Here is an 11,059-nt window from a genome sequence, read left to right as displayed (position 1 = left end):
AATATACTGTCAGCTGTTACAAGGGAAGGAAGCCCTGGAACATTTTAAACTATGAAAGCTTCTTCTTTTCACAGTAGCCTCACCCCAGAGGCATTCCCCAGTTAGTGTCTTATCTATTTATATACTGAGAACCCTATCTAAATTAAGCTTTCACACAAGGTTTATATAGTGACGAGGTCTGGACATTCTGATACCATTTCTCTCCCCTGACCCTAAGCCACAAGCCTCGATATGAAACTTTGTTATCACTAATTCTTGTATAAAACGTTAGGCTTAAAGATTTGGTGACCATATATCCCATTGAACTGAGAAGTAGAATTTGTGATCTGACACAGGTTTGACAAAGGGACAGAATGTTTACAGTCATGATGGCCTCAGCAAATCCTTGGTCTTGTATGAAACTGAAGGAGCCAGTTAACAGGCTAGATGAAAAGATTGCAGAACCAAGGATTTTATAAATATCTGAGCAGAGAAATGCAAATCAAAATCACAACAAGATACCATCTCGTACCTGTTAGAATAGTTGTAATTACCAGAACAAGTAATATCAAATGTTGGAGGGGATGCAGAGAAAAAGGAACCCTCATACATTGCTGGTAGCACTGCAAATTGGTACAGCCACTATGGAAAACAGTATGGAGGTTCCTCAAAAAACTAAGAATTGTTCTACCATATAATCCAGCAATCCCTCTACTGGGTATTTACCCTAAAGGCTTAAAAACTCATATCTGAAAGATATTTGCACACCAATGTTCGTAGCAGCATTATTCACAGTAGCCAGGACATGGAAGAAACCGAAGTGTCCTACAATAGATGATTGGCTAAAGAAGCTGTGGTACATATATACTCAGCCTTAAGAAGAGATGAAATACTGCTATTTGCAACAACCTCGAGATAATCATGCTAAGTGAAATAAGCCAGACACGAAAAGTTGAAAATTACATGATATCACTTATATGTGGGATATAAACCTAAAAGCAACAAATTAACAGGACAAACAACAGAAACTCATGGACGTGGACAATAGACTAGTGGTTACCAGAGGGGAGGAGGGAGGGGAAAGGGGAGAGGTAAATGGAGCAAAAAGTGTCAAATATGTGTGACAGAAAGAAATCTAACTGGGAGGTGAATACATGATGTAAATATATATATGCCTTATGTTAAAATGCCCATTATTCTTGTTTCCTCTCCTGATGGTGTCAGCTAGTTCTTGAATTTCTCTTTCATTATTTTTCATTCTTCAGTTTCTCTCTTCTTCCTTCTGATGTATTTCTAGATTTCTGTCTTCAATATCACTCATATCGCTGATCTTTTCCTCCATATGGCCGACTCCATTTCCCAAGCTTGCTATTTCATTTTTCAACTCTTGCAGTGTGCTTTTTTTTTTTTTATCTCCAGAAGATCTATTCTGTTCTTTTTGAGGGTTTCAATCTCCTTGTTCTGCTCATCTAGGTGTTTTTTCAATTCCTGAAATTATCGATATGACTCATTTCGGTACTCACTGAGTTTTTTCAGAAGTACCATCCTGAATTTTCTGTCATTTAAGTCACTTATTTCTATGTCAGTAAGCTTATTTTCTGGAGATTTTTCTCCTTCTTTCTGCGATGCCTTCTCATCTTGGTTGTTCATGGTGTTTAATGGACTATTTCTCTGCCTTGGAATTAATAAAAGTGTTTTCTGTTGTGGTAGCTCTTATGCACAGATCCCAAGCTCATATGTGTTGGTGTACACTTTGTGTGTTTTTGTTCAGTTTTAGATGTTGAGCTTATTGTTGTTTTAAGGAGAGAGATCTGAGGACATCTCATTCTACCATGTTTCCCAGAATCCCCGCCTTATGTTAAAATGTACAGCTAAAACTTATCAAATTTCATTAGCCAATGTCACCATAAAGAAATAAATTAATTAACTAAAATTTAAAAATATATATTCAAGCTGTCCTTTAGGTGCACACAAACACTTCAGGAGAAATCTACTAGGGATAAGTTTCATTTAACCAAAAGAGGACTAAGAAAACCAGCAAAAGGACTAACAGTGAGCATTTAATATATTTCATTATATAATTAAAAATAAAACAAGGGTTGAAAAACAGGTAGAATTGTATGTAAACAAAATAAAAACAATGTTTCCAAAATCATGGGGAGAGAAGAGATAAAGGGGAAAACATAAAAAAGATACTTGATTATGAGGAAAAAAGATGTCATTCTAAATTTATAGTATTTATTAGTTTTAAAAAGAGAAACTAGGAGTACTAGAAAAGATTTTAAGACAAAGAAAACTATTATATGCACTCCCATATTTGTTGCAGCATATTTATAATAACCAAAGCATGAAAGCAGCCTGTATCCATCACTAGATAAGTGGATAAAGAAAATGTGAGATACACGTGCACACACACGCGCACATACACACAATGGAATTCTATTCTACCATAAAAAAGAAGAAAATCTTTCTATTTATGACAACATGGACGAACTGTGAGGGCATTATGTTAAGCGAAATAAGTCATACAGAGAGAGACAAATACTGCATGATCTCACTTACAGGTGGAACCTAAAATAAACAAAAAACCAAACTCATAGACACAGAGAAGAGACTGGTGGTTGCCAGAGCTGGGGGATGGGGAGTTAAAGAAATGGGTGAAGGGGGTCAAAGGTACAAACTTCCAGTTATCAAATAAGTAAATCCTGGGAACATAATGTGCAGCATGGTGACTGTAGTTAATAATACTGTGTGCATATTTGAAAGTTGCCAAAAGAGTAGATCATAAAAGTTCTCATCATCGTAACTAATGTATGGTGAGGAATAGTAACTAGACTTACTGTGGTGATCATTTTATAATATATACAAACATCAAATTATTATTTTGTATACCTGAAACTAATACAATGTTATATGTCAATTATATCTCAATTTAAATTAAAAAAAACTATTACAGCTCATAAATTTTTCTAAATACCAAAAGAAATATTTTTAAGTAGTAAGGAAACATAGTAAATATAATACATACAATAATTCTAGAATTGCATAAATGGCAGAGTTGAGAAGGAGTGATTTCTAGGATATATTGGTAAGTGAAAAAAGCAAAATACTAAGGCGTGTGCGTAGTGTGCTACCTTTTGTGTTTAAAGAGGGAGAAAAGAAATGGAGATGTTTTTATTTATTTTAAAAGAAACACGGGGAATGTAACCCAAAAAAATGATATTGATTACATACAAGGAACGGGGAGAAATGAGGAGAAATGGATAGGAAGGGGAGTGATGCTTCTCTGAGGTATTGTTTTGACTTTTGGAAGTGTATTAAAATTCTACACATTCAAATAAGGAAATTAAATCAACGAGAATGAGGGAGACTTAAAAATGAGTATAAACAGAAACAAATGAACCTAATTGTATTTAAAATGGGGCGGAGCACAAACAAACCTACCTACTGACCTCATTTCTAGTAAGTTTGTTTTTCATGGCAGCATGGATGCAACAATTCTGAATCTATCTTATATCTTATATTTACTGTAGGATTGAGTAAATGTGATTATGTTTGAGGAAGCTAAGTTCTCACTGTGGAAGAAAAAAGGTACAACTACAGAATGGGCAAAAAAAAAGGAATATCCCTGTGCAATGTTCAATTGGTATTGGAAGCATAAGCAGGAACTCATGATTTCTAAAACATACCAGCAGCAATGAGCATTCCTAGTGCCCAGATCTCAGTTTAGAGTAGAAGTTGCATCACCACTTGAGAGGGGGAAAATGATGTTGGAAAAAAAGAAGCTTTTTTCAACATCATTTTCAACTTTTTTATGGAAAAAAAATTAACGTGGATCCACACTTCACACCATTAATCAAGGTAAATTCCAGATGTATAAATCATTATATGTTAAAAGTAAATCCAAAAATCAAATAAGAAAAAATGTAAAATAAAATCTTCCCTCATGTGCAATTTCACTTTCTGAGGTTTTAGTTACCTACCATGTACAAGGTTAGAAAATATAAGGTGGAAGATTCCAGAAGTAAACAATTCATAAGTTTTAAATGGCACAGCATTCTAAGGAGTGTGATGACATCTTGCAGGTTTCACTCTGTCTTGCTTGAACATGACTCATCCCTTTGTCCAGGGTCTCCACACTGTATACGCTCCTGGCCCATAGTCACTTAGTGGCCATCTTGGTTATCTGAACGACTGTTGGTATCTCAGTGCTTGCGTTCAAGTAACACTTACTTTACTTAATAATGGCCCCAAAGCTCAAGAGTGGTGATGCTGGCAATTCAGATATGCCAAAGAGAAGTCATAAAGTGCTGGTTACCTATTGTCAGAAGGTGAATAGGAGCCTAACATATGTCAAAATGCCTCTGTCATTCACCTCACTTCATTTTTTCACATAGGCATTTTATCATCTCACATCATCACAAGTAGAAGGGTGAGTACAATACAATGAGATATTTTGAGAGGGAGAAAGACCACATTCACATAACTTTTATCACAGTTTATTTTTATAATTGTTCTATTTTTATTATTAATTATTGCTATTGCAGGCATACCTCAGAGATATTGCAGTTTTGGTTCCAGACCACCATAATAAAGGGAATACACAATAAAGTGAGTCGTAATCTTTTTGCTGGTGGAGAGTGTCTTGAATTTGTGAAAACTGCAACACCTGTGAAGTACAATTAAGCAAAATGCAATAAAACGAGGTAAGCCTATAATCTCCTAGTAGACCTAATTTATAAATCAAACTTTATCATAGCTATGTATAGGAAAAAGCATAATATATATGAGGCTCAGTCCTATCTGCTGTTTCAGGAGTCCACTTGAGGTCTTGAAAAATACATCCTTCAGATAAGGGGAACTATCCTAAAATCAAGGATAACCAAGATGGCCACTAAGTGACTATGGGCCAGGAGCGTATACAGTGTGGAGACCCTGGACAAAGGGATGAGTCATGTTCAAGGACTTAATTTTAGGACTTAATTTAAAGGTTGTACCGGGAAGACCTGAAAAGAAAACAAAGGACCTCCAATTTTTAAGATAAGTAATATGAATGAATAAATAAATAATGAGTAAATAATATAATTCGCAAAATTAAAAAAAAAATGACTGGAAAATATATGCCCCTCAAGTCAAGATCTTTCTCTTCCTCCAATATGACAAATTTTCTTGTTCTGGCCATTCAGTCTCTGCAACAATCATTGCCTCAGTTTTGAATACTCTTCCCTTAAAACTTCCTATGACCGACTCCTTACTATTCGGATCTCAGTTTAAATGTTATCTTTTCAGAGAGTTTTTTCTATCCCACTCCACCTAACACAGTCATCCCCTACCTGCCCCATCATCTTTATTACATCACCCTGTTTTATTTTCATCACATACTTATTATTCAGTGACATATTCTTCCTTATCTGTATGTTAACTCCTCTCTCTAACCAGATAGTAAGGCCCACGGAATAGGAAATTTGTCTGTCTTGTTCAACTGGTATTCTCAGTATTTGGCACACAGTTGGTGCTCAAGAAATATTTGTTGAGCTAATGAATATACTGATGTATGGAAAAAGTAGTACAATTCCTGTTGCCAGCTTAATGAGCTTTCCAGACAAGAGTGTTTGATCATAATTAATGACTAATTAATGGAATCTTGCTAAGCAATGCCAAGCATCAAATGGAGAATTGGACAGGATGACCATTTAATATGCCCCTTCTAAAAATAATATTTATGAGTCAAAGGAACACAGTTCCCTTGGATACTTTTGTTTTGATCACAGTGCCTGCAGGTCATTATTTTAGTCAAATGGATTAAGCCAGTTGAAATTCAACCCTCTATAGGACTATGCACATTCTAAATATCATCAACCCAGAGGAGCCCTGATGTTAATTCCATCAACAAGAGGTGGTATTGGTGCAGAATATTCCACCGGGCAGAAATATTCTAACCATTAATCTTTGTGACTCAAGGTCACTCACAGTTGCTTCCCACTTTAAATCCTGTGGAGTGACAGTCACCACATGATAATGGAAAAATCCCTACAATTTGCTAACCAGGTCTCATGAGTGAAGATCCAATGAGTTTCTTATGATCCAGTCTCAGGAGTAAGATGTCATGGTACCACACCTGCCATTTTGGTTAAGGCACAGAGACCTGATTTAACAAATTGTTGAATTTATTTCAACAGAGTACTTGCGTGCTTGGGAAATCTGTCCTACAGCTTCTCGGCATGCCATGATATTTCTAATGATCCATTTATGTAACCTTCACTTGCGCAGTGTGGTGTGAGCCTTATCCCTGTGAATTTGCAGGAATATGTGTTTATGATGTTTTATTTTTGTTTTATTTTGTTTTACCTTATATGAAGAGTTAAATTAAACATAACCCTAATTCTTAACATATTATCATCATCAATCTATGTAAAACACCTCTCTCGCTTTATCTCTTTACTCTTTCCCTTCATTCCTGACCCCTAAAGTCACTAATTATAATATATTTTATATAATGTTCTGAATTAGGCATATATCCTCATGAAATTTGTGGCTCTGTGTGTTTATGTATGTTTAACATAATTTCAATCATTTCTTACTTCTATCACTTTGACACTATTTTTAAGATATATTTATTTCTGTGTGAATATCTAGTTAAAAGCTTCTATCTCAGTCTGTATCCACTGTATTTTAATTATCCATCTTCTTGTGCAAGTGTTATTGCTATTGTCAACAGAATCTTATTTTTTTATATTATTTTCAAGTTTGTTGTTAGTGGCAAAGAGAAACTATGTTGATTTTTTTATAAGTTGACCTTATAGCCAACAATTTTGCCAAATATTTGTATTAGTTTTCATATTCATGTTGAATAGATCAGGTTTTACCTGTTTCGTTTCAGCTTGTACTTCTTATGCCTTTTTCTTATTTTAGTACTGGCCAGGATATCCTTTACTATGTTAAAAAGTAGTAGTGAACAAAGCTATTTATTGCAGTAAAAGACTGGAAAGAATCCAAATATTCATCAATGGGGAACTATTTGAATAAACTATAGTATAGCCACATGATTTTATATAGTATTAAACAACCATAAAAGGAAGTGAGGAAGATCTCTTATTTCACTATGGAATAATATTGGGGATTTCTTGTTGAATGAAAAAGCCAGGTTCAGAACAGAGTGTACAGCGTGCTTCCTTTTTATCTAAGAAAGAGAGGAGATACAGGTGTGAGAGAGAGAATTTGCCTCTATAAACTGTTAAAAATGATTCAAGGAGACAATTTAGGTGATAAAAACAAATTTTATTACACACTTCGTGAAGCAGGCAGTCTCTGTTCCCAAGGGTCTAGAGAACTGTAAAATTGGGCAGAATACAGGGAGCTTTTATAGGATAAAAAATAAGAAACAAGGAAGCAAGTATAGAGCCCAAAGTTGACTTCATTTTGGGATTTGGCTGACCAAAAATACTGATTTTCTAGTCAAGCAGAACATTTACAGGGACACAAAAGTTATCTAAGTTTCAGCTTGCTGATGTGGCACCTGGGGCAGGAGCAGCTCCATCGTAGGCCTAGAAATTTATTTCAACAAAAACTCTCCAGGATTTGGTGCAAAGTGGAGCAGAGCCAGGGCCTTAATTGTTTATACCTGTAGAAGGATCTCCTGACCTGACATTCTAGCTCAGTGATTATTGTCTGTATTTATTTTCCTTAGTGCCATATCTATTCGATCCCATTTTCGATTATTATATTTTTATACTTAAGATAGCTAGCTACTCGATTCTTCTTAGTTAATTTTTGTCCCAGCTTCCTGTTACTGATATCATATGCTATCTCTTTGAGTATATTTATTAAGCTTATTTTATTTTAAAAGCCTTATTTTATTTAAAGTCTTAGTCCGTGTTTTACATTTGTTAAGGAGAAAGCCACAGGCCCAAAACCTACATTTAATACCTTCTTTAGTTGCCATTTCAATCTCTCCCAGAAATGTAATCTTAATCAATCGGTCTGAAATTTTCTGGTCAACACCTAGGAGGCAATCTGTCACATAGGTCCTCTCCATCCCCCATAGAAAAGAGAGGCGATCTGCACGATAAAAATGTTTGCCATTCCCTTCCTCATTCAAAAGATATCCTGATCTAAAAATAATACTTTCTTTTCTTCTATTACTAGCTCCCCTGCCCCACACTTCTTCCTACAAAAACCTTCCGTTCTATTCGACCCCTAGGAGTGCCCTGCCAGCTGCTAGATGGGATGCTGCCCAATTATGAATCTCTAGATCTTCAAACTTACTCAGTTGAATTTTGTTTTCAATAATTCTGTTTCCTCTAGTCCATTTGCACGGTGTTCTTTCTCTCAAACAGATAGGACTCTTCCATTATCTCAATATTTTTGCCTATGAGTTCTTTTTCCCCTGGTGATATTCCCAGAGTGAAGAGCTAAGGCCTAGACTCCTGCTTGTATTATTCCTGGGGAGTTGTGGCTATTCTAGTTTTTTCATCTTCCCCAGGTGACTCTGCTTTGATCTCCAACTTATTGGAGAAGCTGCATAAACACTTCAAACATCTCCCCTGAAAAATATTTTTTCTCTATACATTATAATTGTCCAACCCTGTATCTGTGGAGGTGTGATATTATGATGGAAAATAAACGTTGATGTAAGAATTTCCAAATCTGTAGAGAATTTTTATGAGTTTATTTAAGTTTAATTGAGCCAAACAAAGGATACACCTGAAAGCAAGATCACAACAGACTGAGAAAAATGCCTTCCAGAATGACAATTTGCAGTTTCTTTTATGCATTTGGAAAGGAGGGAATTAAGGAATTTTAAATAAAGGTGGAAGAAAGCAAGGCAGGGATTGTATTGCAGGATGGTTAACAAGATTATGTGCTTCCTCTGAGGGGTCTGAAAAAGAGGATTACTCTGGCAGCTCAAAGGTGTGTTAACCTAGATGCACAAGAACAATGGATGGAGCATGCTTGAGGAAAGATAAACTATTTACTAAAAAAGTTATATGCCTGGCATAAGATTATGCACCATTGACCTGCCCAGTTAGGAATTTATGATATGATTACCCTGTGAGGTCACTGTCTGAGAATTCCTTTATTATCCACAATTTCTCCTTTTAGCCATAAATCGATCCAAAGGGATGCATTGGTGACCAACCTTTTGGCTGGATAGTGTAGGAAGGCTCATTCCTGGGAAGTCTCAGTATTGACATCTTGTTGAAACAGTAGACCACTGGGGATGGGGCAATACCCTAACCACATGATGTGAACTGAGGCCAAATTTTGCCAAAAAAGAGAGAAAAGGCAGGTAAATGGAAAGCAGTCAGGTTTTCATGGCTTTCATTGCAAACACACACGCGCGCACGCACACACACACACACACACACTCTGGATCATTTCTATTCTGTGCACTATAATGATCTGAGTCTTGCCATCTGTCTCATTTTTCTGTATTTTGCATCTAGTATAACATTTACAAAAGCCATAAAAAGAGTATTAACAGTTATCATACACATCTTCAATAACCATAAACAGTTGGACTTTATATAAAAACCCAAATAACAAATATAACTATTATTGGCAGTCAATCATTTTTAAAATCTTTGTCTCCTGGGAGCTCATTGTGAAAGGAAGCAGATACCTATTTGGCATTTTTTAAAGTGTTTTTATCAAGACTCCACTTCTCGATGGAGAGAAGTACAAAGTCACACTCCAAGGCCTTGGATCCAGAGAGAAAAACAGTCTGCACCCATGTTTGTAATCTACTAAAGGTGACTAAGAACACAGTCCCTGGAGACTAACTGCCTGAGTTTGAATGCCAGCTCTTTCACTTAGCGGTTGTATGACCTTGGGCAATACTCGACTTTTCTGTGCCTCAATTTCTTCATCTGTTAGGTGAAGATAATGAAAGCACATATCTCATAGCGTTGTTGTGAAATGAAATAAGTTAATGCTTTTAAAGAGCTTAATGCAATGCCTGCTACAGAAAGCCTATATGTGTTTTGTTTTGTTTTCTTTTCAAGTTTATCTTCCACTTTGTGTCTACCTCCTTGCCTGTGCTCATCATGTTCTCTCCTGGAACAAGAGATCAGTCTCTATCATCCTCTCTCTTCCCATCAAAATTCTACCCATTCCACAAGGCTCTGCTCAAATGACTGCTTTCCTCTGCAATCTCCCTTTTTCCTTTCAATCATCACTCCAATATCACTCTTTATCTCTTTGATAACAGTTGTCATATTCTGCCTTACATGGATAATAAGTATATTTATTCATCCACAAATAATAATGAGTTCGTACTAAGTTCCAAGCACAGAATAGAAGGCAATGAATAAGATATACAAAGTCCCTGGACTGCCCTAACTACAGAAAGAAGAGACTTGTGTCAATGTTTGTCTCTTCTAGATCATACCTCCTGAAGGCAGGGATGAAGTCACATTCACTTCATCTTTCACATGCTCTAACCATAGGAGGCACTCAAAAACTGTTAACTGGATTGAAATATATTTGAATTAAATCAAATGTTACCAAGTTGACAAAGTTTCATTTGGATCACTAGTTAACTCTCATTTTGGTCGCTTATGACCAGGAAGAGAGCTAAATTTCCTTTAAATCTTCAATAATGGCCTTTCTCAAACCATCTCTTCAAGCTTTCCCTATTCAGGCTCTGAAATTAAGACGGATTTTTTCTCCAGCTAAAATCAGAGGGTCAGTTTCCAGAGCAAGTGTCTCTTGTTGCTTTTCATAAAGTCTGTATGAACAAAGCCTCTGGTAAGATGAAATCTGTGTTCATGACTCAGTGCTATGACCCATGGGGTTACTATGAGTGAATGTGACATGGCTGAGCTCTGACTCTGAAAATACCACCATGTCCTGAATCACAGAGTGTGTCGATGGGACTAACTCTGTAGGCGCCTCTACCGTGGAGTGCTATGAGAAGTCAGTATAATGCAAAATTAAAACAAACTAATTCATAATACATATGTCAAAAAACTCGTAAAGTTTTTATTTTTCTTGTGATGGCTATTTTTAAAAGTAGAAATTAACAAGTTCAGAATTTTTTTCTCATTTGTATAGGTGTGGCTGGGAGGTCTCTAAACAT

Source organism: Rousettus aegyptiacus, unplaced genomic scaffold (assembly GCF_014176215.1).
Source record: "Rousettus aegyptiacus isolate mRouAeg1 unplaced genomic scaffold, mRouAeg1.p scaffold_m13_p_5, whole genome shotgun sequence".
NCBI classification, from domain to species: Eukaryota; Metazoa; Chordata; class Mammalia; order Chiroptera; family Pteropodidae; genus Rousettus; species Rousettus aegyptiacus.
The sequence above is the reverse complement of the archived record's forward strand: the minus strand, read 5'-3'. Positions refer to the sequence as shown.